This window comes from Coffea eugenioides, chromosome 6 (genome assembly GCF_003713205.1).
Source record: "Coffea eugenioides isolate CCC68of chromosome 6, Ceug_1.0, whole genome shotgun sequence".
NCBI classification, from domain to species: domain Eukaryota; kingdom Viridiplantae; phylum Streptophyta; class Magnoliopsida; order Gentianales; family Rubiaceae; genus Coffea; species Coffea eugenioides.
This window is the reverse complement of record NC_040040.1, coordinates 36,390,316-36,418,099: the sequence shown is the minus strand read 5'-3', so window position 1 is coordinate 36,418,099 and position 27,784 is coordinate 36,390,316.

Below are 27,784 nucleotides of genomic sequence, written 5' to 3'. Positions count from 1 at the left end.
TATTCACTAACCTTGTATCATTGCTTCTAATCACATATTATTTCTTACTTAAAAGTCATTTTTAATCACCAAATTTGATCCTTGCTCCATACTGAAATTTCATCCGGCGAAAAAAATCGCGAAAACCCTAATTTGCTCCAATCTTGAAAACGAAGAGTGAAACCCTACTTTCTAGGTTTATTTACACTTATTGTGGAGTACTTGAGTAGGAGGATCATATTAAATAAATAATTTCCAAATAAAAGGAATTTTAAGAAAAGTGTGATGAATTTTACAATTCCATAAAATAAAATTAGGGTTTTGAGTCAAATATGAGGGATTCAAACATAGTCACAAGTAAACTAGGGTTTTTGATTAAAATTTTAGGATTTCTAGTCTTTTAAAACAAAATAAGATTTTAAATCAAACCCAAAGAAATAACTTTAGTATCTTCCCTGAAACAAAATAATGTTTTAAAATAAAATGAACTAAAGAAACCGTAAAACAATAGCATCTTAAAAGTTGGGGTGTCACAATCTCCCCTCCTTAAAAGAATTTTGTCCTCGAAATTCCAATCAACGAACTAAAGGGTGGAATACTCAAAATAATCAAAAGATCAAAATGTATCCATATATATACAAGTCACGCCAAAATATACACAATATAATGCATCCTATACACCAAGGGACATTTCAAGTTAGACAAAGTCAAGAGCTGCAGGTACTATATATATAGGTATTCACATACCACAAGTAAATGACATGTAGTGCAAGGACAAAATGAAAGAAACGCGACTTATCGTCCCACGCTCAGGGAAAATCACCCTCGTCCGGTTTCTTACTCCACTCCCCAAGGTGCCCGTTGATATCTTGTACTCACTCTAGCCAGACAAAGCCTGTTCATGTTCTCAAAATGCTAGTCTCAAGTACTAAACTCTGGAGTACACAAGAATCCGAAATAAGATAATTCACATCTCGAGCTGCAGTCCCAAGAGTAAACTATCTACAATCGAAATTCCTACCTGACGTACCTATCTATAGTCCTCAGATACCATGAGAAAGATTTAAGGCCTATAACATTTATGATCCATAACTTATGCTCAAACGAACACTTAGTCCTTCATACTTATTCGCCACTTCATCCAGGCTCACTCTGCGCAGAGACCACGCGAAGCAGCTATAGGTTTTATGTGACGACCCCACCTCCCCCTAAGGCGAACCAGAGGGTTCGGCGGGCCGCCTGCCCGGCTCTCGCCGGGACTCAGTCGTTCACTACAATCCTCAAATGAATTACAAGAATAAACCTCAAAGATACATCAAATGGTCCACAAATACACATCCGTCTCCAATAATTACATGTCTCAAATGCAGCGGAAACTAATCCCAAATATACATAAAATAATTCCAAATCCAAAATTGTACAAAGTTTAGGCCATCCATTCACGTGTATAAGCACAACAAGTCCTTCTTTCGCCACGAGCCCTGTGGAGGGGAATAAAATAGTTTTTGGGGTGAGCTAAAAGCTCAGCGAGTAACCAGAAAATCATTAATCAAATCGGTTTCACAATAGTTCATTTCAATGATGTCATATAGCAATGATGTCGTAAATCAAATGATAAATCCGGAAACCACTACAACATTTGCAAAACAGTAAATATGGATTAGCAATAATTCAAGAAACATTTACAATGGAAAGCGATAGTAACATTCATGAAAGGATACATTCATTCTCCTGACATTTCCTCGCTCATTTGGTCATTCATTTCATTTCATTCACCCCGTCCCTGGCTTTTGGCCAGGCTCCACCAACCTACATAGGTAATACTCGAGTATACCAAACGTTCACCCAAGTTCCTAATCGCCTGACCGAGTCCGCTTCTGGCTCAAGACGACCGGTAACAAGGGGCAATGGCCAGTTCAGCCCAAAAGGCTTACATTCATGCGCAAGTAACATTTCAATCGAAAATTTCACATTTATCGAGGTCGAGTGCGATAAAGTACACACTCGCCTCGAAAACTCGTTTTGGAAATCATTATAAGCGCTTAACACGTTCAACCAAAATACAAGTCATGAAGTCAAGAAATATAGCAAACAAGGCACACTCACATGCCAGCACGCATGATATGCAAGAAAACATTTCAAAAGTAACTTTGGAAACAGTTCAAAAGTATATAATGTAAGAAACGGTTCATAAATAACTTTAGAAGTAGTTTGAGGTCACTCACCTCCATGGCTCAGAAATCATCCATCATATAACATTGCCTTGCTCAAATCCAAGTCTTAGATCACAAACTCAATGCAAACAAGTCCTTTAAAACTTCGGACAGCACTTCCCCTGAATTTGCTTACTTTCCCAGCCATCATGGCTTCATTATTTCTTCAGCCAGTCCCAAAGGTACACACACAACAACAAGTTCATCCAATAGCTATTCAACAAGCTCCAAGTAGTACTAGTACAAGTCAAGCTAGGAAAAAGTCCGGAAATGAAGGTTAAGCTCAAAACCAGAAAAACAGTTTTGACGTCATTTTGCGGTAATGGTACCAAAGGCGCTACGATTGTCGGATGAAGGTGCAAGATACACTGTTTCGAAGCTAGGAGATAGGGCTACAACATTACAGAAGGTCACTCAACCCAGTTTTGAGTGCAAACAGGTCAAAAATGCAGAATACCAACCCAGAACCGTAATTGCAGGTTTACAAATCACACCATGCTTTAATTAGTCCGACTCAGTCTATACAGGTCCAAATGCATTGATTCCAAAGGCATGCGGTAGCTAAGACCTCAAGTTACATTTCATAAGAAGACACCAACATCCAAATCCAAAGAAATTCCAGTCAAAATGGCCAATTACAAGTGCAGTTTTCGCATTCTGATCAACCCAGAACAGCAACAGTAAAATCGACATATCTCACTCTACACCACTCCAAATGACCTGAAATTTTGTAGGCACCTCTAAATTAGCATTCCATACAACTTTCATGAAGACCACTCAGTCCAGTTCTCACCCTAACTAGGTCATATTTACCAAAACAACCCCAGATTTTCTAGTTCGAAGCTCACTGTGGCAGTTCTGATTCATTCAGTCATAACTCAGCACACACAACTCCAAATCAAGTAATTCCAAAGCCATTTAAAAGCTAAGATACAAGGCTAGAATTCGTAAGAAGACATCAACAACCAAATCAGTAGTATTCCCAGTCAAACTAACCAATTACCAAAGCTGATTTCCAGGTTCGGACAGAAACAGGGCAGCAGGGGTATTTTGGTCCTTTCACAGGCTACCGAACTCGGATTGAGCTGAAATTTTGCAGGCAACTATAAAACATCATTCTATACAACTTTCATGTTTTGTGCTAAGGCCAATTCGGCCTCTAACTATGATGAACAGTGCCAGGCAGAATTGGGGAAATTCAAAACCCTAATCTGGAATTTCATGCATTCAAGTGCTAATCCTCCATAAAATCACATCTTTAACCAATACAAACCATTAATTTGACATTAGCAAGACCAAAGAAGGAATTCATAAGTCACTCACCTTGAAACCTCAAGAAAGGAAGCAACTTAGCACCATTTTCTTCCAAACCACTTCACAACCAACCTCACAACCACTAAACTAAGGGTTTTTATGGAGAAATTGGAAGTTTAAACGGTTGATTTGCTAGATTTGAGCAAGAAATTGAAGAAACAAGTTGAGAGCTTTCTTTTCTTTTCTTGGAGAGAGAGAGAGTCGGCCAAGACAATAAAATGGAAAGAAATTGGGTCAAAATTTGGTTTAGTAAAGGTTAAGACAAGTCCAAGTCAAAGTCAAGGTCCAATGGTTTTGTGACAAATGGTCCTTTAGGGTTTTAATCTTATCTTTTTGTCTCTCCAATACAAATATCTTAACACATTGTAAAATAATATCACTTAATACAAAATTCTAACAAGTTGTCAAAAATATAATGCATTTACCGTACTTGCGGGTCCCACGTTCAAAATACGCTTTTAATTTCTCAAAAACTAACCGATACTAGAAAAATCATTTTCAAACTATCTTTGCTCATAAACTTTATCTGGGGAATTTTTCTAATAAAGAAAATGTAGAAAAGGCGGGCGATTAAATAAAATAAACACTAGAAAATTAGAAAATTTTCGGGTTCTCAAACTCCTTTTTTTTTTCGGGGCGTCACATTTTATCCCTCAATTGCTTAACTTTCAAATCACATCAAATCAAATCAAATACCACAGTCCGGCATCCAAACTTTAGCCTAGGATACACTACAGAGATCTGAAGCCTATGCTCTGATACCACCTGTGACGGCCCCACTTTTCCCTAGGGCGTACCCCAGGGTTCGGCGGGTCGCCTGCCCAGCTCTCGCCGGGACTCACTCACTCACTACAGTCCTCCAATGAAGTATAAGATAAATCTCAAATATTACATTCAATTCTCCAAGAATTACATATCACAAGTACCAGAAAGTAAAACCTAGAAAAACTCATAACTACAATCACCACGCCAACTATGTACATCTTACTCGTCAACTTTTAACAAATACAAATTCAAGTATTCTATAGCTCAAAATCTAACCACCTTCCCGAGCGATCCCCGTGCCGTCCCCCTGCTAAGGAAAACAAATGGAACGGGGTAAGCTATATGCTTAGTAAGTAAACAGGGGCAAAAGCGTAAATTTTCACGTATCAACCAATTATATGGTAAGAGTAAAGCAAAAGCAGAAAGATAACATCACATAGTAAGGATACGGGTGGCTCCAAAGCCAGATCGTTTGCCATGTGTGACCTCCTGCCGACACTCCGTCGACCTCAAATAATGGTCCGTAGAACTTCACTTGTACACCCACCGTACACCTTATCACCCTCTCTGGCCAGGCACCTCACAAACTTGCTCGAGCGAACGAAATCACAAACTTGAGCTTGGTTCACAAGCTCGGGTCACAAACTTGGTCCACATTCTCGGTGAATCGGATTCACAAACTTGGTGACCTCAGACTAAGTTGGACTGGCTTCGACTAAGCCCTGACCGGCTCGAATAGTCCATCTAGGTCGGAAGATCAACCCCAAACTCACAAACTTCACAAAATTATTCAAAAGTCACCCCGAGCCACAAGCTCAAGGGTTTTAGTTTCAAAATTGCTCATATACACAAGCCATGTACAAATATGTGCGCCAGTTAAGGTTTAGGTCGAGTGCGATAAAGTACACCCTCGCCTAGGTACCCTCTTCATACATATCGAAACACATAAGCAACTAACACACAAGAGCGGCCTGAATACTTACACAACGAACAAAAGAGCAAAATTCAAAATTTGTGCCGCGAAGAGTAGCTAGTAGGCCCCACCGGCTCCACGTAGCTCACCACCGTCTGAAATAGAAGATTGCATCACAAAATATCATAAACGGCTACTAATATGCCTAAAACAAGCAAAACGGCAAAATCGGCACATACGAGTGCGGAAACGACACACGGAAACGGGAATGGCGGCCTAGCCATTTTGCCGTCAAAACTGTTTTGAACCTAATCGAAGCTATGAGTGTCGGATCAAGGTACATGAGGTACCGTTACGAAGTAAGAGGAAGGGATACAATTTTCATGAAGACACCTAAATCCGGATCTGAACAGAAATAGGTCGAAAGTGCAGAAAACCGTTCCAGGAATTTGCACTCCAGAGTAACGGACAGGGTATGTTTGCTGGACTATAACTCCCAGCTCACAAATCCAAATCAGGAAATTCTCAAGGCATTAGAAAGATGAGACATAAGGCTAAAACGTTGATGTTTTGGCCAAGACCTGAATCCACTCAGAACAGAACGAAATTTGAGTGTCAAAGTACTCGTCAGAACTGTCCAGATTCAAGGCAGTTCTGACGATCGATTTTGTTTTGGTCATAACAGGAGCTACGGAACTCGGATTTCGATTCACTTTATACCGTTTCGAAGCCAAAACCAAGATCTACATTTCTTATGAAGGAGTCAAAACCCAGATCGTACGGGATCAAAACCGAAAAAGTCACGGACAGAAGCTAAACTAAAAACGCACAGAACCTGATGTTCAAAACAGGCTTGAGTATTTCATCTATAACTCATGATACACTAATCCGTTTGACCCGAAATTTTACAGGAATATTCAGGACTTAAGAGGCTACAATGTTGAAGAAGGCCACTCAGTCAAATTTCGAGTGTAACTACGTCAAAAATGTAACATACTACACCAGAATCGCAAAACAGGTTCACAAACCGTAATCTAGTACAAACATCATAAAACAGCCTACATAAGTCCAAATCCAGAAATTCCAAAACCAGCTGAAAGCTAAGAAACAGGGCTAAATTCTATCAGAAGGCCTCAACAACCAATTCTGAAACAGTCCAAACCAAAATAACCAATTACAATCGCAGTTCTCAGGTTCGGGTAGAAACAGGACAGCAAGGGTAATTTCGACTTTTCTCATTCTACGCTACTCCGAATTGTCCTGAAATTTTGTAGGAACCTCTAAAATGTCATTCCCTACAACTTTCATGTTTTAAGCTAAGGCCAATTCGGCTTCTAACATGGTGCAACAAAAACGGACAGAAAGGGGAAAAATTTTCCAGAAATCTGGAATCTTTTGGTTTCAATGATAGTTTTCTTAATTTCTTGCTACACTTGCTACCAAAACCCCCTATATAACTTTGGATACAACATATATCAATCATACATCAAGTATAGGCAGAAATTAATCAAACCCTAACTTACCTATCTCATCCAAAATCATCACATCAACTTGCATAACTTGTAATCAAACCCAAAACATGAACTATTTAACATCTTAAACAAGAATAAAAGGATCAAAGCCATAGATCAGATTTTATACCTCAAAAAGAAGGCTTGCAAGAGTGATCCTCCACTATTTCTTGAAATTTTTGGTTCCCTTAGCTTCCCAAGCTTCCAAACTTACGATCAATCGGTTTAGAATTCGATTTTAGCACTTGGTTGGTGTAAATCAAGAAGAAAATGGTGCAACTCTTGCTCTCCCTTTCTCTCTCTCCTTACTCAGCCAAGATGCAGAAAATAATGAAGGAGATTAAGCTAAGTTTGTCTTATAAGAAGGTAGAAAGATAAGAATTAATTCTAACCACAAGTTTGGCCAACACTTGGCTTAACCTCAACCACAAAAATTTTCTCTTTCCTTCCTTGCATTTGAGCCACAAATTTCGGTCAAGCTTAGCTGTAAATTAGGAGATATTTTACTCAAATATCAGTAGACTTGTATGGGAAGAAAGTGGTGGTCAGGTGGTGCGTTCAATCGGTAGTGCGCGGGACCCTCCGGTTCGCGCCGTTTTTCTTAAAAAAACACACGTACTAGGGTTTTTACTTCCTATTCACTAACCTTGTATCATTGCTTCTAATCACATATTATTTCTTACTTAAAATTCATTTTTAATCACCAAATTTGATCCTTGCTCCATACTGAAATTTCATCCGGCGAAAAAAATCGCGAAAACCCTAATTTGCTCCAATCTTGAAAACGAAGAGTGAAACCCTACTTTCTAGGTTTATTTACACTTATTGTGGAGTACTTGAGTAGGAGGATCATATTAAATAAATAATTTCCAAATAAAAGGAATTTTAAGAAAAGTGTGATGAATTTTACAATTCCATAAAATAAAATTAGGGTTTTGAGTCAAATATGAGGGATTTAAACATAGTCACAAGTAAACTAGGGTTTTTGATTAAAATTTTAGGGTTTCTAGTCTTTTAAAACAAAATAAGATTTTAAATCAAACCCAAAGAAATAACTTTAGTATCTTCCCTGAAACAAAATAATGTTTTAAAATAAAATGAACTAAAGAAACCGTAAAACAATAGCATCTTAAAAGTTGGGGTGTCACAAATCAAGTGTTTGATGAAATGTCCAGCCCTTATTCATGTGTATTTATGAAGTATTGATATGTTTTAAAGCCCTATTTAGTTAGATTTAATACTTGAAATGTGCAAAAGGTGAAAATAATGAGAAGAGTGAAAGTTGGAAAATTTCAAGTGTGCTGACCGAAATTTTAGGGGTTGCTGTCCGGTTTTTGCCTTGATGTTTCATGCATATTTTGGCTACAAAAGTGAGTGATATATGTTGGGTTATGTGTGTGTAGGTTGTCTACAAAAAATTAGCCAATTTGGTTGAGTAAATTTTGAGTTACAAGCAAAGGAACAAAACTGGACAAGGTCCAGAATTTTCTGTCCAGCAATCTTGTAAAGGCCATAACGTTTTACTCACTGATCGGATTTGAGTGGCGTTTGAAAGTAGACTCTTAGAGCTTTAAAACGGTACCAAGCTCATTTTCTGGTTCGTCTTGAGCGATCCGTGGCGAGTCGTGGAAGTTGGCTGCCTGGGCGGTACTGTTCATCCGTGGCAGTCCAGAAATTTCATTTGGTTTCTTAATTTGGAGCCACTTATGTTGGGATTTTGGAAATGGTTTCTTCTAGACAAATTTATCCTTATGAACCTAGTTTCCAACGCAACTAGCAAAACCTAATTCCGACTCTCCTACAATGAGCCGTGACCGTTTTCCCGAGACTGGCTGGCCGACACTGTTCAAACCGAAAATGAAACCTTTGAATTTAAATGAAACCTTTCCTTACCAAGCAATCATATGAACACTAAACATGTATTTTCATGAAATTTTACTATACTTTGGACCTCATTTACATGAAGGATTAAGTAGATTACCTTAGTTACTTAGCTTCTTCATGAACCTATAATTGAGTGAAAAACGAATCTTATTGTTATCGTTTTCATTCGTTGCCTTAGGATCGGGAAACGGAGGTGACTGTAACTGAATCATTTGAAGTTGATAATGACTTTTGTTCGACAGGTGAGTGTTCCATGACCTGCTACTTGTTATGTGGGATACTTGTATATGTGAAAACCTTGATGTGCTATTGACTGAGCCAAACACTGTTTTAATTAAAGTTGGAGGCGAGTGTGTACTTTATCACACTCGACCTTCCTTGATTTCCACTGAGGCTCTATATATTGTTACACTGTGATGTGAAATTTTAATTGTGACTGTGAATGAGTTGTTAGGGTGATATCCCTTCAACTACTGTTACTGTTTGGGTACCCAACCTCATAGGTGAGTCGGTTGTATCGAGCCAGCAAGGGCTTGGTCGAGAAGGCCAATAAACCTTGAGGACTGTTTATTGTTCACTGAAACCGGTATACTCGAGTATTACCAAACTACTGTTATGAAGTGCGGGCCCGGTAGGGGGTTGATTGGTGGACGGAGACTGGTAAAAGTGGTGTTCTACGGACCCTTTTATACTGTGCATACAAATGTTGACGGAGTGTCAACAGGAGGCAATTATGATCAAGCTCAAGTGGATCTTTGGCTTTTGAAAGCCACCCGTATCCTTGAATTGAACTGTGATTAAACTGTTATCCTACTGTGTGATATTTATTTGATTATTTCTGTGCTCTTATTTGGCTATGTGCTTACTTGTTTTACTTGGAACCTCACTGAGCTTTAGCTCACCCCATTCCCTTTGTTTTCCTTGACAGATCGGGGATGGATTTGATCAAGAGCTTTCTTAGCTTTACATTGTTTTGGACTGGTATTTGAGATTATAACCTTTTGCTTAAGTAGACCTTACTTTTGACTCCTGTAAGCTTAAACCTATAAGTTCGACTCATGTTATGTAAGTTTATGTGTGGAGTGGTAAGTTGACATTTGACTATATGTATACTAAGCTTTTGGATTGTTGGTGAAGTGATTATGTTTTATTTAGGGTTACGCTCCAAAGAATGGAAGATATTTCCTCTGCTTCATTTGAGTTATTAGTACTTTGATCGACTGAGCCCCGGCGAGAGCTGGGCAGGCAGTCCGCTGATACTCTAGGGTTCGCCCTGGGGAGAGGTGGGGCTGTCACAGTTGGTATCAGAGCTTAGGCTTTAGATCTTTGTAGTGTATCCTAGACTTAAATGTTTAGGATGCCGGACTGTGTGATTGGTTTGAAAGTTGAGTGACTGCTGGTAGGGAAAAAAAAATTAGGGCCTAGGTTTGAATTGGCCGGAGTGAATTAGAAATTTTAATTTGAGGCTTTAATTGGCCGGAGTGCATGACTATTTCCCCTTAAGAGTATTTAAGTTTCCTCTACACTTCGTGTAGAGTGGACGGATCTAGTGACCTTAGCAATAGACCGGTTAGCGAGCCGTCCTGTAGGGACTTACCGATGATTAAGTATCAAATCAGGCCCGGAGAAGCTAGAGCCTATTAAAGCCCATCTAACCGCTACAGGCGTTGCAAGTGCCATCATACTTATATCTACCCTAATTAAGTAGTGTTGGTCGTGGTGAAGGGCCGGAAGGTTGCCATAAGGGACAACGCTAGGCTTGAATCTGAAGTGAATCAACTGAAGGAAACTATTAAAATGCGAGCCGATCGAATTAAGGAGCACGAGTATGATATGGTTGAAGGCCATGAAAGGATTGACGATCTGTGTGCGTAGTTTGGAGAAACTCAGGAGCGTATGGTTAAGGGGGCAATGAAAGTGAGGAATAGAGTTGAATCGATTCTGAACATTTGCAATGACTTACTTGGAGATGTGTACGATGAGGCTTCCCACATTGGAGGCGAGGCAGGAGCAGAACCTGCCCAGACTGAGGGGTCAGCTAGTCGCGCTGTGGATTAAGCCTTCATTTCTAGGCTACTATTTTGGGTGATTTTGACTCCTATACATAGAAAGGATAGGGGATGCAGTGACTTGGTGGTTGTACAACTTTCTTTTGATTACATGCACTAGGTTTTTGCTTAATATGACTGTACGACTATATCTGTACTTTTGAGGCTCGTACTTACTACTTTTGGTCTTGTTATCTTGTAAATGACTGCTATGCGCCTTTGAATGTATAATACTTGATTGTTGACTGTTGACTGTTGACTGTTGATTTTTGACTTTGGACTATTGACTTTGACTTTTGACTTTGATAGTTGACTTTGACTTTTGACCTTTGACTTGACTTTTGACTTTTGGCTATGACTTTATTTTGGCATCGCATTCAAATTACTTTGCATTTTACTCGCCTATCGTGACTCTGATTTCCCTTTTATTTAGTTTTTTAGAATGAATAAGTATCTGTTATGTATCGACGCATACTCACCCATTAGTTATAATACTTGGGGCCCTAGACTAGTGAGTAATAATGGAGACTAGATGACAGTATAGTAGGGGCCATGGGTGTGGATCTAGGTAGGTCCAAGAATAAGAGGAGGAATAAAGGTCTGTAGTCAATTAGAACCAAGGACCCGAATGTGGAGAAGGAGTCCAGGTAGCTACAGCTATCAATTGTATGACTGATCTAATGTTTACTGGCCCGTTTGGTTGACCATCGAGGTCAAGTATCGGGTAACTAGTAAAGGAACCTTGAAGTAAGTGAAGATAGGGCCCTGAGACGGTTCCAAAGTTCGCTTCCCTTAAATTTCTTAGCGGACCAGATCCCAAAGCTGCCGAGAACTGGTTTGAAAGAATGGAAGATATTTTGCTGCTTCGCGTGGTCCCTGCGCGGAGTGAGTTTGGGGTTAAGTGGTGTTTTTGGGCGTAAGCTATGAATCATGACTATTATAAGTATAAACCCTTATCAGTGTACTTGGGAGAAATAGATATGTACGTCGGGTAGGAATCTCTAATATGGGTGATTTACTCTTGGGACCGGCCGGCTCGAGTTGTGAATTGTCTTATTGTGGATTCTTGTACTTGAGTACCAAAAGTGGAGAGCACTGGAATAATGGTCTGTATCTTGATTGTGTAACAGCCCCACCTTCCCCTAAGGCGAACCAGAGGGTTCGGCGGACAGCCTGCCCGGCTCTCGCCGGGACTCAGTCGTTCACTACATTCCTCATACAGATTACAAGATAAAACTCAAATATTACATCAAATTCTCCAATAAATAATTACATATCAAAAGCGAAGCGTCCATGCTTCCACTGCGCCACTCTGATCCATGATCCCAATTATTACACAAGAGGAATTCCACAACAATAAAATCACAACAAGCCTTCCTTCGCCACGAGCCCTGTGGAGAGTAATAAAATATTTTTGGGATGAGCTAGAAGCTCAGCGAGTAACCAGAAAAAAAATAGTAGTCAAATCGGTTTCACAATAGTTCATTTCAATGATGTCATAAATCAAATGATAAGTCCAGAAACAATTACGACATTTACAAAACATTAAATATGGAGTATCAATAATTCAAGAAACATGTACAATGGAAAGCGATGGTAACATTCATGAAAACGATACGTTCGTTCTCCTGTCATTTCCTTTTCTTTTTTCTCATTTGAAATTGCATCATTTTCCACCAACCTCTACCAACCTACAAAGGTAATACTCGAGTATACCAAACGTTCACCCTGGTCCCTAATCGCCCGACCGAGTCCGCTTCTGGCTCGAGACGACCGGTAACAAGAGGCAATGGCCAGTTCAGCCCAAAAAGGCTTACATTCATGCGCAAGTAGCATTTAATCATTAATCATGAAAATTTCACATTTATTTAGGTTGAGTGCGATAATGTACACACTCGACCAGAAAACTCGTTTTAACAATCATTGAAAGCACTTAATACATTATCAATCCATAATAACAAGCCAATTAGTCAAGGAAATATATCAAACAAGGAACGCTCTCATATAAGCACGCATGATATGCAAGAAAACAGTTCAAAAGTAACTTTGGAAACAGTTCAGAAGTAACTTTGGAAACAGTTCAAAAGTAAATAATGCAAGAAACGTTTCACAAGTACTTTGGAAATAGTTTAGGGTCACTCACCTCCACGGCTCAGAAATCATCCAGCATATAACATTGCCTTGCGCAAATCCAAGTCTTATATCACAAAGTCAATGCAAACAAATCCCTTCAAAGTTCGGACAGCACTTCCCCTGAATTTGTTAACTTTTCCAGCCATCATGGCTTCATTATTTCCTCATTACAAACCGCAAAGGCTAACACACAACAACAAGTTTGCATCCAATAAGCATTCCAGCAAGCTCGCAAGTAGTCACTAGTACAAGTGCAAGCTAGGGAAAAGTCCGGAATGACAATAAGCTCAAAACCAGAAAAATAGTTTTGACGTCATTTTGGCGGTAATGGTACCAAAGGCCGCTACCACATGGTCGGAGTGAAGGTGCAAGACGACACCATTTCAAAGCTAAGAACGCAGGGGCTTACAACAATGTAGAAGGTGCACTCAGTCCAAATCCCAGCACAACTAAGTCATATATGCCAAATACGCAAACCCAGAACCGTAATTGCGCAGGTTTATCAAATTACACTATGCTGTAATCAGTACAACTCAGTCTAAACACGTCCAAATACAGAAATTCTAAAGGCATATGGTAGCTAGTTCATCAAGCTACATTTCATCAGAAGACCTCAACACCCAAATCCAAAACAATTCCAGTCAAAACAACCCATTTCAGACACAGTTCTAACATCCTGATGAACCCAGAACAGCAATATTAATTTCGGCTTATCTCATTCTACACTACTCCAAGTGACCTGAAATTTTACAGGCACCCTTAAAACATAAATACCTACAACTTTTATGTTTTGAGCCAAGGCCAATTCGGCCCCTAACCATGAGATACAAAACCGGACAGAATTGGGGATATAAAACCCTAACTTTCTCAAATTCCTTCCAAACCCAAAATTGATTACAATTATCTATCATAGACACCTACTAGAGTCCTTAAACATCAATTCCCATCATCAAAGGTAGCCATAACATCACATTCTTATTAAACCAGAAAATTCATCAATAAATTGAAAACTTCACCAATTGATCTCAAACCAAGAAATAAACCACAATTCATCACTTTAGCTACCACTAAGCACAACTTAAGCTTCATTAAGTGTAGGAGGAAGTTCAATCACCACTCACCTAGTAAACAAGAGAGGGAGAGTGGTTGGACACCTTAGCTTCCCAAAACACTTCACCAAACCACTTACTAGCACCAAATGGAAAGATTTTATGGAGTAGAAACAAGATCAAATGGTTGGATGATTACACTCAAGCAAGATGGAAGCAAGAATCTTGGAGAGTTTTTCTTTCTTCTTAGCTAGAGAGGGCCGGCCACAAAGGTGAAAGAAAGAGTGAATTTTTGGTAAATTTTGAGATATTTAATCAATTGGTAAGAAAGGTCAAAAGTCAAATAAGTGACCACCACTCTTAAGGTGACACTTGTCACTTCATTAATGCATTCCTATCCTTCTTTTTTCCTCTCACATCAATCACTTCACCTCCTCTATTTATCTCTTAACACCCGATAAATTTCACCCAGTATCCGAAACTTAACCTTATTGGCCGAATTTTTCCGAACTTTTCGTACTAGTGGGTCCCACGTCCGTAATATATCCGTAATTTTTCAAAAACTATCCAATACTAGAAAAAATCATCTAAAAATTATATTTACTCATAAAATTCACCAGGATAAATTTCCTAAGCCAGAAAATGCAGAAAACATGCAATTAAAGGGGAAAAACCCTAGGAAAATTATTAGGGAATTTACGGGTTCTCACACTCATACTTTTCGGGGCGTCACAATCTCCCCTCCTTAAAAGAATGTCGTCCTCGACATTCCATCTTGTACCCCAATCAAGTCGAGATATCCCGCAAAAATCACTAAGATTGCAAACCAAACCCACAGTCCGGCATCCTAACATCAAGCCTAGGATACACTACAGAGATCTGAAGCCTAAGCTCTGATACCAACTGTAACAGCCCCACCTTCCCCTAAGGCGAACCAGAGGGTTCGGCGGACCGCCTGCCCGGCTCTCGCCGGGACTCAGTCGTTCACTACATTCCTCATACAGATTACAAGATAAAACTCAAATATTACATCAAATTCTCCAATAAATAATTACATATCAAAAGCGAAGCGTCCATGCTTCCACTGCGCCACTCTGATCCATGATCCCAATTATTACACAAGAGGAATTCCACAACAATAAAATCACAACAAGCCTTCCTTCGCCACGAGCCCTGTGGAGAGTAATAAAATATTTTTGGGATGAGCTAGAAGCTCAGGCGAGTAACCAGAAAGAAAAATAGTTAGTTCAATCGGTTTCACAATAGTTTGCATTTCAATGATGTCATAAATCAAATGATAAGTCGAGAAACAGATTACGACTATTTACAAAACATTAAATAGATGGAGTATCAATAATTCAAGAAACATGTACAATGGAAAGGCGATAGTAAGCATTCATGAACAGATACGTTCGTGTCTCGCTGTCATTTCGCTTTTCTTTTTTCCTCATTTGAAATTGGCATGCATTTTCGCACCAAACCTCTAACCAACCTACAAAGGTAATACTCGAGCTATACCAAACGTTCACAGGCCAGGGTCCCTAATCGGCGCCGATACCAGAGTCCGATCTGGCTCGAGACGGACGCGGTAACAAGAGGATGAGCCAGTTCAGCCGCAAAAGAGGCTTACATTTCATGCGCAAGTAGCATTTAATCATTAATACATGGAAAATTTCCACCATTTATTTAGGTTTGAGCTGCGATAATGTACAACACTGCGAACAAGAAATACTGCGTTTTTAAGCAATCATGTGAAAGCCTTAATCACATTAATCACATCCCATTAAATAACAAGCCAATTAGTCAAGGAAAATATATCAAACAAGGAACGCTCTCAATATACAGCAAGACGCAAATGATATGCCAAGAAAACAGTTGCAAAAGTATTTGGAAAACAGTTTCAGAAGTAACTTTGGAAACAGTTCCAAAGTAAATAATGCAAGAAACGTTTCAGCAAGTATTCTTTGGAATATGTTTAGGGTCACGTCACCTCTCACGGCTCATGAAATCATTCCTAGTCATATTATACATTGCTTGCGCATAATCCAAGTCTTAGAATTCACAAAGTCATGCAAAACAAATCCCTTCAAAGTTCGGACAGGCACTTCCCGCTGAATTTGGTTAACTTTCCAGGCCTCATGGCTTCAATTATTTTCCTCATTCAACGCCAAAGGTAATCCAGTACAACAAGTTCATGCAATAGCCATGTCAGCAAGCTTCCAAGTAGTAGCTAGTACAAGTCAAAGCTAGGGAAAAGTCCGGAAATTGAAATAAAAGCCTCAAGAAACCAGAAAAATAGTTTTGAACGTCATTTTGGCGGTAATGGTACGCAAAGGCGCTACGCATGGGGTCGGATGAAGGTGCAAGACCCACCATTTCGAAGCTAAGAACCAGGGCTACAACAATGTAGAAGGTCACTCAGTCCAAATCCCAGCACAACTAAGTCATATATGCCAAATACCAAACCAGAACCGTAATTGCAGGTTTACAAATTACACTATGCTGTAATCAGTACAACTCAGTCTAAACAGGTCCAAATGCAGAAATTCCAAAGGCATATGGTAGCTAGTTCATCAAGCTACATTTCATCAGAAGACATCAACACCCAAATCCAAAAAAATTCCAGTCAAAACAACCCATTTCAGACACAGTTCTAACATCCTGATGAACCCAGAACAGCAATAGTAATTTCGGCTTATCTCATTCTACACTACTCCAAGTGACCTGAAATTTTACAGGCACCCTTCAAACATAAATACCTACAACTTTTATGTTTTGAGCCAAGGCCAATTCGGCCCCTAACCATGAGATACAAAACCGGACAGAATTAGGGATATAAAACCCTAACTTTCTCAAATTCCTTCCAAACCCAAAATTGATTACAATTATCTATCATAGACACCTACTAGAGTCCTTAAACATCAATTCCCATCATCAAAGGTAGCCACAACATCACATTCATATTAAACCAGAAAATTCATCAATAAATTGAAAACTTCACCAATTCATCTCAAACCAAGAAATAAACTACAATTCATCACTTTAGCTACCACTAAGCACAACTTAAGCTTCATTAAGTGTAGGAGGAAGTTCAATCACCACTCACCTAGTAAACAAGAGAGGGAGAGTTGTTGGAGCACCTTAGCTTCCCAAACACTTCACCAAACCACTTACTAAGCACCAAAATGGAAGAGATTGTTATGGAGTAGAAACAAGATCAACAATGGTTGGATGATTACACTCAAAGCACGATGGAAGCCAAGAAATCTTGGAGAGTTTTTTCTTGTCTTCTTAGCTAGAGAGGGCGCGGCCAAAAGGTGAAGAGAAGAGTGAATTTTTGGTAAAATTTTGAGAATATTTGAATCAATTGGTCAAGAAAGGTCAAAAGGTCAAATAGTGACCACCACTTCTTAAGGTGACACTTGTTCACTTCATTAATGCATTCCTATCCTTTCTTTTTTCCTCTCACATCAATTCACTTGACCTCCTCTATTTATCTTTTAACGACCTCGATAAATTTCAACCCAGTATCCGAAACCTTAAGCGCTATTGGCCGAATTTTTCCGAACTTGTTTCGTACTAGTTGGGTCGCCACGTCCTAAATATATTCCGTAATTTTTTTCAAAAACTAGTCCATACTAGAAAAAATCATCTAAAAATTATACTTTACTGCATACAATTTCACGACAGGATAAATTTCCTAAGCCAGAAAATGCAGAAAACATGCAATTAAAGGGGAAAAACCCTAGGAAAATTATTAGGGAATTTACGGGTTCTCACACTCATACTTTTCGGGGCGTCACAATCTCCCCTCCTTAAAAGAATGTCGTCCTCGACATTCCATCTTGTACGAATCAAGTCGAGATATCCCGCAAATATCACTAAGATTGCAAACCAAACCCACAGTCCGGCATCCTAACATCAAGCCTAGGATACACTACAGAGATCTGAAGCCTAAGCTCTGATACCAACTGTAACAGCCCCACCTTCCCCTAAGGCGAACCAGAGGGTTCGGCGGACCGCCTGCCCGGCTCTCGCCGGGATTCAGTTGTTCACTACATTCCTCATACAGATTACAAGATAAAACTCAAATATTACATCAAATTCTCCAATAAATAATTACATATCAAAAGCGAAGCGTCCATGCTTCCACTGCGCCACTCTGATCCATGATCCCAATTATTACACAAGAGGAATTCCACAACAATAAAATCACAACAAGCCTTCCTTCGCCACGAGCCCTGTGGAGGAGAATAAAATATTTTTGGGATGAGCTAGAAGCTGAGCGAGTAACCAGAAAAAAATAGTAGTCAAATCGGTTTCACAATAGTTCATTTCAATGATGTCATAAATCAAATGATAAGTCCAGAAACAATTACGACATTCACAAAACATTAAAATATGGAGTATCAATAAATTCAAGAAACATGTACATGGAAAGCGACTTAGTAACATTCATGAAAAGATACGCTTCGTTCTCCCTGTCATTTCCTTTTCTTTTTTCTCATTTGAAATTGCATCATTTTCCACAACCTCTATCAACCTACAAAGGTAATACTCGAGTAATACAAACGTACGCCAGTCCTCATTCGCCGACGAGTTCCGCTTCTGGCTCGAGACGAGCGGTAAAAAGAGGCAATGGCCGTTCAAGCCCAAAAGAGCTTACATTCATTGGCAGTAGCATTTAATCATTAATCATGGGAAATTTCACATTTATTTAGGTTGAGTGCGATAATGTCAACTCGAACAGAAGTATCGTTTTAACAATCATTGAAAGCCTTAATACATTATCCAATCATAATACAAGCCAATTATCAAGGAAATAATTAAACAAGGAACGTCTCATATAACACGCATGATATGGCAAAGAAAACAGCGTTCAAAGCTCAACTTTGGAAACAGTTCAGAAGTAACTTTGGAAACAGTTCAAAAGTAAATAATGCAAGAAACGTTTCACAAGTACTTTGAAAATAGTTTAGGGTCACTCACCTCCACGGCTCAGAAATCATTCAGCACATAACATTGCCTTGCTCAAATCCAAGTCTTAGATCACAAACTCAATGCAAACAAATCCCTTCAAAGTTCAGACAGCACTTCCCCTGAATTTGCTAACTTTTCCAGCCATCATGGCTTCATTATTTCCTCATTCCAACCCAAAGGTACACACACAACAACAAGTTCCTCCATGCCATTAGCAAGCTCCAAGTAGTACTCACGTACAGTCAAGCTAGGGAAAGTCCGGAAATGAAAAATTAGCTCAAAACCAGAAAATAGTTTTGACGTATTTTTGCGGTAAATGGTACCAAAGGCGCTAACGATGGGTCGGATGAAGGTGCAAGACCACCATTTTCGAAGCTAAGACCGAGGGCTACACACAATGTAGATTGTCACTATCAGTCCAAATCCAGACAACTAAGTCATATATGCAAATCCAACCAGAACCGTAATTGCACGGTTTACAAATTACACTATGCTAGTAATCAGTAAACTCAGTCTAAACAGGTCCAAATGCAGAAATTCCAAAGGCATATGGTAGCTAGTTCATCAAGGTACATTTCATCAGAAGACATCAACACCCAAATCCAAAACAATTCCAGTCAAAACAACCCATTTCAGACGCAGTTCTAACATCCTGATGAACCCAGAACAGCAATAGTAATTTCGGCTTATCTCATTCTACACTACTCCAAGTGACCTGAAATTCTACAGGCACCCTTCAAACATAAATACCTACAACTTTTATGTTTTGAGCCAAGGCCAATTCGGCCCCTAACCATGAGATACAAAACCGGACAGAATTGGGGATATAAAACCCTAACTTTCTCAAATTCCTTCCAAACCCAAAATTGATTACAATTATCTATCATAGACACCTACTAGAGTCCTTAAACATCAATTCCCATCATCAAAGGTAGCCACAACATCACATTCATATTAAACCAGAAAATTCATCAATAAATTGAAAACTTCACCAATTCATCTCAAACCAAGAAATAAACCACAATTCATCACTTTAGCTACCACTAAGCACAACTTAAGCTTCATTAAGTGTAGGAGGAAGTTCAATCACCACTCACCTAGTAAACAAGAGAGGGAGAGTTGTTGGACACCTTAGCTTCCCAAAACACTTCACCAAACCACTTACTAGCACCAAATGGAAAGATTTTATGGAGTAGAAACAAGATCAAATGGTTGGATGATCACACTCAAGCAAGATGGAAGCAAGAATCTTGGAGAGTTTTTCTTTCTTCTTAGCTAGAGAGGGCCGGCCACAAAGGTGAAAGAAAGAGTGAATTTTTGGTAAATTTTGAGATATTTAATCAATTGGTAAGAAAGGTCAAAAGTCAAATAAGTGACCACCACTTTTAAGGTGACACTTGTCACTTCATTAATGCATTCCTATCCTTCTTTTTTCCTCTCACATCAATCACTTCACCTCCTCTATTTATCTCTTAACACCCGATAAATTTCACCCAGTATCCGAAACTTAACCTTATTGGCCGAATTTTTCCGAACTTTTCGTACTAGTGGGTCCCACGTCCGTTATATATCCGTAATTTTTCAAAAACTATCCATTACTAGAAAAAATCATCTAAAAATTATATTTACTCATAAAATTCACCAGGATAAATTTCCTAAGCCAGAAAATGCAGAAAACATGCAATTAAAGGGGAAAAACCCTAGGAAAATTATTAGGGAATTTACGGGTTCTCACACTCATACTTTTCGGGGCGTCACAATCTCCCCTCCTTAAAAGAATGTCGTCCTCGACATTCCATCTTGTACCAATCAAGTCGAGATATCCCGCAAATATCACTAAGATTGCAAACCAAACCCACAGTCCGGCATCCTAACATCAAGCCTAGGATACACTACAGAGATCTGAAGCCTAAGCTCTGATACCAACTGTAACAGCCCCACCTTCCCCTAAGGCGAACCAGAGGGTTCGGCGGACCGCCTGCCCGGCTCTCGCCGGGATTCAGTCGTTCACTACATTCCTCATACAGATTACAAGATAAAACTCAAATATTAAATCAAATTCTCCAATAAATAATTACATATCAAAAGCGAAGCGTCCATGCTTCCACTGCGCCACTCTGATCCATGATCCCAATTATTACACAAGAGGAATTCCACAACAATAAAATCACAACAAGCCTTCCTTCGCCACGAGCCCTGTGGAGGAGAATAAAATATTTTTGGGATGAGCTAGAAGCTGAGCGAGTAACCAGAAAAAAAATAGTAGTCAAATCGGTTTCAGAATAGTTCATTTCAATGATGTCATAAATCAAATGATAAGTCCAGAAACAATTACGACATTTACAAAACATTAAATATGGAGTATCAATAATTCAAGAAACATGTACAATGGAAAGCGATGGTAACATTCATGAAAAAGATACGTTCGTTCTCCTGTCATTTCCTTTTCTTTTTTCTCATTTGAAATTGCATCATTTTCCACCAACCTCTACCAACCTACAAAGGTAATACTCGAGTATACCAAACGTTCACCCAGGTCCCTAATCGCCCGACCGAGTCCGCTTCTGGCTCGAGACGACCGGTAACAAGAGGCAATGGCCAGTTCAGCCCAAAAAGGCTTACATTCATGCGCAAGTAGCATTTAATCATTAATCATGAAAATTTCACATTTATTTAGGTTGAGTGCGATAATGTACACACTCGAACAGAAAACTCGTTTTAACAATCATTGAAAGCACTTAATACATTATCAATCCATAATAACAAGCCAATTAGTCAAGGAAATATATCAAACAAGGAACGCTCTCATATAAGCACGCATGATATGCAAGAAAACAGATCAAAAGTAACTTGAACAGTTCAGCAAGTAACTTTGAAAACAGTTTCAAAGTAAATAATGCAAGAAACGTTTCACAAGTACTTTGGAAATAGTCTTAGGGTCACTCCCTGCCGGCTAGAAATCACCAGCATATAACATTGCCTTGCGCAACATCCAAGCTCTTAGATCACAAAGTCAATGCAAACAAATCCCTTTCCAAAGTTCGGACAGCACTTCCCTGAATTTGTTAATTTTCCAGCCATCATGGGCTTATTATTTATCATTAAACCCAAAGGTACACACAAAAACAAGTTCATCAATAGCATTCAGTCAGCTCCAAGTAGTACTAGTCAAAGTCAAGCTAGGGAAAAGTCCGGAATGAAAAATTAAAGCTCACAACCAGAAAATAGTTTTGTAGTCATTTTGCGGTAATGTACCAAGGCGCTAGATGGTCGGCATGAAGGTGAAGACCACCAATTTCGAAGCTAAGAACCGAGGGCTACAAAATGTAGAAGGTCATCAGTCCAAATCCACAACTAAGTCATATATGCCAATACCAACCAGAACCGGTAATTGCAGGTTTAACAAATTACACTATGCTGTAATCAGTAAATCTCAAGTCTAAACAGGTCAAATGCAGGAATTTCAAGGCATATGGTAGCTAGTTCATCAAGGTACATTATCAGAAGAATCAACACCCAATTCCAAACAATTCGTCAAAACAACCATTTCAGGACACATTCTAACATCCTGATGAACCCAGAACAGCAATAGTAATTTGGCTTATCTCATTCTACACTCTCAGTGACCTTGAAATTTTACAGGCACCCTTCAAACATAAATACCTACAACTTTTATGTTTTGAGCCAAGGCCAATTCGGCCCCTAACCATGAGATACAAAACCGGACAGAATTAGGGATATAAAACCCTAACTTTCTCAAATTCCTTCCAAACCCAAAATTGATTACAATTATCTATCATAGACACCTACTAGAGTCCTTAAACATCAATTCCCATCATCAAAGGTAGCCACAACATCACATTCATATTAAACCAGAAAATTCATCAATAAATTGAAAACTTCACCAATTCATCTCAAACCAAGAAATAAACAACAATTCATCACTTTAGTACACTAAGACAACTCTAAGCTTCATTAAGTGTAGGAGAAGTTCAATCCACCACTCACGTATAAACAAGAGAGGGAGAGTTGTTGGACACCTTAGCTTCCAAACACTTCACCAACATTTTACTAGCACTCTAAAATGGAAAGATTTTATGGAGTAGAAACAAAGATCAACTGGTTTTGGATGATTACATAGAAGCAAGATGGAAGCAAGAATGTTGGGAGTGTTTTCTTTCTTCTTAGCTAGAGAGGGCCGGCAAAAGGTGAAAGAAGAGTGAATTTTTGGTAAATTTTGAGATATTTAATCAATTGGTAAGAAAGGTCAAAAGTCAAATAAGTGACCACCACTCTTAAGGTGACACTTGTCACTTCATTAATGCATTCCTATCCTTCTTTTTTCCTCTCACATCAATCACTTCACCTCCTCTATTTATCTCTTAACACCCGATAAATTTCACCTAGTATCCGAAACTTAACCTTATTGGACGAATTTTTCCGAACTTTTCGCACTAGTGGGTCCCACGTCCGTTATATATCCGTAATTTTTCAAAAACTATCCAATACTAGAAAAAATCATCTAAAAATTATATTTACTCATAAAATTCACCAGGATAAATTTCCTAAGCCAGAAAATGCAGAAAACATGCAATTAAAGGGGAAAAACCCTAGGAAAATTATTAGGGAATTTACGGGTTCTCACACTCATACTTTTCGGGGCGTCACAATCTCCCCTCCTTAAAAGAATGTCGTCCTCGACATTCCATCTTGTACGAATCAAGTCGAGATATCCCGCAAATATCACTAAGATTGCAAACCAAACCCACAGTCCGGCATCCTAACATCAAGCCTAGGATACACTACAGAGATCTGAAGCCTAAGCTCTGATACCAACTGTAACAGCCCCACCTTCCCCTAAGGCGAACCAGAGGGTTCGGCGGACCGCCTGCCCGGCTCTCGCCGGGACTCAGTCGTTCACTACATTCCTCATACAGATTACAAGATAAAACTCAAATATTACATCAAATTCTCCAATAAATAAATCTAATATAAAAGCGAAGCGTCATTGCTTCCACTTGCGCCACCTGATCCCATGATTCCCAATTACTTACACAGGGATTCACAACATAAAATCACAACAAGCCTTCTTGCCACGAGCCCTAGTGGAGGGAATAAAATATTTTTGGATAGCTAGAAGCTCAGCGGTAACAGAAAAAAATAGTAGTCAAATAGGGTTTTTTCACAATAGTTCATTTCAATGATGTATAAATCAAATGATAAGTCAGAAACAATTACGACATTTACAAACCATTAAATATGGAGTATCAATAATTCAAGAACACTGTTTACAAATGAAAAGCGTAGTCACCTTCATGAAGGAAAGATACGTTCGTGCTCTCCCTGTCGATTTCTTTTCTTTTTTCTATTTGAATTGCATCATTTTCCACCAACCTTAAACCTATCAAAGGTTAATACTCGAGTATACAAACGTTCACCAGGTCCTAATCGCCGATCGGTCCGCTTCTTTCTGCTGAGACGACCGGTAACCAAGAGGCAATGGCAGTTCAGCCAAAAAGGCTTACATTCATTGGCAAGTAGCATGTAATCATTAATATCTGAAATTTCACATTTATTTAGGTGAGTGCGATTAATGTACCAACTCGAACAGAAACTCGTTTTAACAATCATTGAAAGCACTTAATACATTATCAATCCATAATAACAAGCCAAATAGTCAAGGAAATATATCAAACAAGGAACGCTCTCATATAAGCACGCATGATATGCAAGAAAACAGTTCAAAAGTAACTTTGGAAACAGTTCAGAAGTAACTTTGGAAACAGTTCAAAAGTAAATAATGCAAGAAACGTTTCACAAGTACTTTGGAAATAGTTTAGGGTCACTCACCTCCACGGCTCAGAAATCATCCAGCATATAACATTGCCTTGCGCAAATCCAAGTCTTAGATCACAAACTCAATGCAAACAAATCCCTTCAAAGTTCGGACAGCACTTCCCCTGAATTTGTTAACTTTTCCATCATCATGGCTTCATTATTTCCTCATTCAAACCCAAAGGTACACACAACAACAAGTTCATCCAATAGCCATTCAGCAAGCTCCAAGTAGTACTAGTACAAGTCAAGCTAGGGAAAAGTCCGGAAATGAAAATTAAGCTCAAAACCAGAAAAATAGTTTTGACGTCATTTTGCGGTAATGGTACCAAAGGCGCTACGATGGTCGGATGAAGGTGCAAGAACCACCATTTCGAAGCTAAGAACCAGGGCTACAACAATGTAGAAGGTCACTCAGTCCAAATCCCAGCACAACTAAGTCATATATGCCAAATACCAAACCAGAACCGTAATTGCAGGTTTACAAATTACACTATGCTGTAATCAGTACAACTCAGTCTAAACAGGTCCAAATGCAGAAATTCCAAAGGAATATGGTAGCTAGTTCATCAAGGTACATTTCATCAGAAGACATCAACACCCAAATCCAAAACAATTCCAGTCAAAACAACCCATTTCAGACGCAGTTCTAACATCCTGATGAACCCAGAACAGCAATAGTAATTTCGGCTTATCTCATTCTACACTACTCCAAGTGACCTGAAATTCTACAGGCACCCTTCAAACATAAATACCTACAACTTTTATGTTTTGAGCCAAGGCCAATTCGGCCCCTAACCATGAGATACAAAACCGGACAGAATTGGGGATATAAAACCCTAACTTTCTCAAATTCCTTCCAAACCCAAAATTGATTACAATTATCTATCATAGACACCTACTAGAGTCCTTAAACATCAATTCCCATCATCAAAGGTCGCAACTCACATTCATAATTAAACCAGAAATTTCATACATTGATAAACTTCACCAATTCATCTTCACAAGAAATAATACCACACTTCATTCACTTTAGCTACACTTATAGCACAACTTATAGCTTCATTAAGTGTAGGAGGATAGTTCAATAACACTCACCTAGTAACAAAGAGGGAGAGTTGTTGGCACCTTAGCTTCCCAAAAATACCTTCACCAAACCACTTATAGACAAACTGGAAACGATTTTTTAATGGATAGAAAAAGATAAGTGGTTGGATATTACCTCAAGCAAGATGGAAGCAAGAACTTTGGAGAATTTTTTCTTTTCTTTCTTAGCTTAGAGAGGGCCGGCAAAAGGTGAAAGAAAGTGTGATTTTTTGGGTAAAGTTTTGAGTTTTAATCAATTGGTAAGGGAAAGGTCAGAAATTCAATAGTGACAACACTCTTTAAGGTGACTTGTCACTTCATTATGCATTCCCTATCCTTCTTTTTTCTATCACAAGTCAATCATTCACTCCTCTATTTTCTCTTAACCCCGATAAATTTCACCAGTATCCGAACTTTACCTTATTGGCCGAATTTTTCCGAACTTTTCGTATAGTGGGTACAAGTCCTTATATATCGTAATTTTTCAAAAATATCATTAACTAGAAAAATATCTAAAAATTTATATTTATCATAAATTACCCAGATAAATTTCCTAACAGAAAATGCAGAAAACATGCAATTAAAGGGGAAAAACCCTAGGAAAATTATTAGGGAATTTACGGGTTCTCACACTCATACTTTTCGGGGCGTCACAATCTCCCTCCTTAAAAGAATGTCATCCTCGACATTCCATCTTGTACCAATCAAGTCGAGATATCCCGCAAAAATCACTAAGATTGCAAACCAAACCCACAGTCCGGCATCCTAACATCAAGCCTAGGATACACTACAGAGATCTGAAGCCTAAGCTCTGATACCAACTGTAACAGCCCCACCTTCCCCTAAGGCGAACCAGAGGGTTCGGCGGACCGCCTGCCCGGCTCTCGCCGGGATTCAGTCGTTCACTACATTCCTCATACAGATTACAAGATAAAACTCAAATATTACATCAAATTCTCCAATAAATAATTACATATCAAAAGCGAAGCGTCCATGCTTCCACTGCGCCACTCTGATCCATGATTCCAATTATTACACAAGAGGAATTCCACAACAATAAAATCACAACAAGCCTTCCTTCGCCACGAGCCCTGTGGAGGAGAATAAAATATTTTTGGGATGAGCTAGAAGCTGAGCGAGTAACCAGAAAAAAAATAGTAGTCAAATCGGTTTCAGAATAGTTCATTTCAATGATGTCATAAATCAAATGATAAGTCCAGAAACAATTACGACATTTACAAAACATTAAATATGGAGTATCAATAATTCAAGAAACATGTACAATGGAAAGCGATGGTAACATTCATGAAAAAGATACGTTCGTTCTCCTGTCATTTCCTTTTCTTTTTTCTCATTTGAAATTGCATCATTTTCCACCAACCTCTACCAACCTACAAAGGTAATACTCGAGTATACCAAACGTTCACCCAGGTCCCTAATCGCCCGATCGAGTCCGCTTCTGGCTCGAGACGACCGGTAACAAGAGGCAATGGCCAGTTCAGCCCAAAAAGGCTTACATTCATGCGCAAGTAGCATTTAATCATTAATCATGAAAATTTCACATTTATTTAGGTTGAGTGCGATAATGTACACACTCGACCAGAAAACTCGTTTTAACAATCATTGAAAGCACTTAATACATTATCAATCCATAATAACAAGCAAATTAGTCAAGGAAATATATCAAACAAGGAACGCTCTCATATAAGCACGCATGATATGCAAGAAAACAGTTCAAAAGTAACTTTGGAAACAGTTCAGAAGTAACTTTGGAAACAGTTCAAAAGTAAATAATGCAAGAAACGTTTCACAAGTACTTTGGAAATAGTTTAGGGTCACTCACCTCCACGGCTCAGAAATCATCCAGCATATAACATTGCCTTGTGCAAATCCAAGTCTTAGATCACAAACTCAATGCAAACAAATCCCTTCAAAGTTCGGACAGCACTTCCCCTGAATTTGTTAACTTTTCCAGCCATCATGGCTTCATTATTTCCTCATTCAAACCCAAAGGTACACACAACAACAAGTTCATCCAATAGCCATTCAGCAAGCTCACGTAGTACTAGTACAA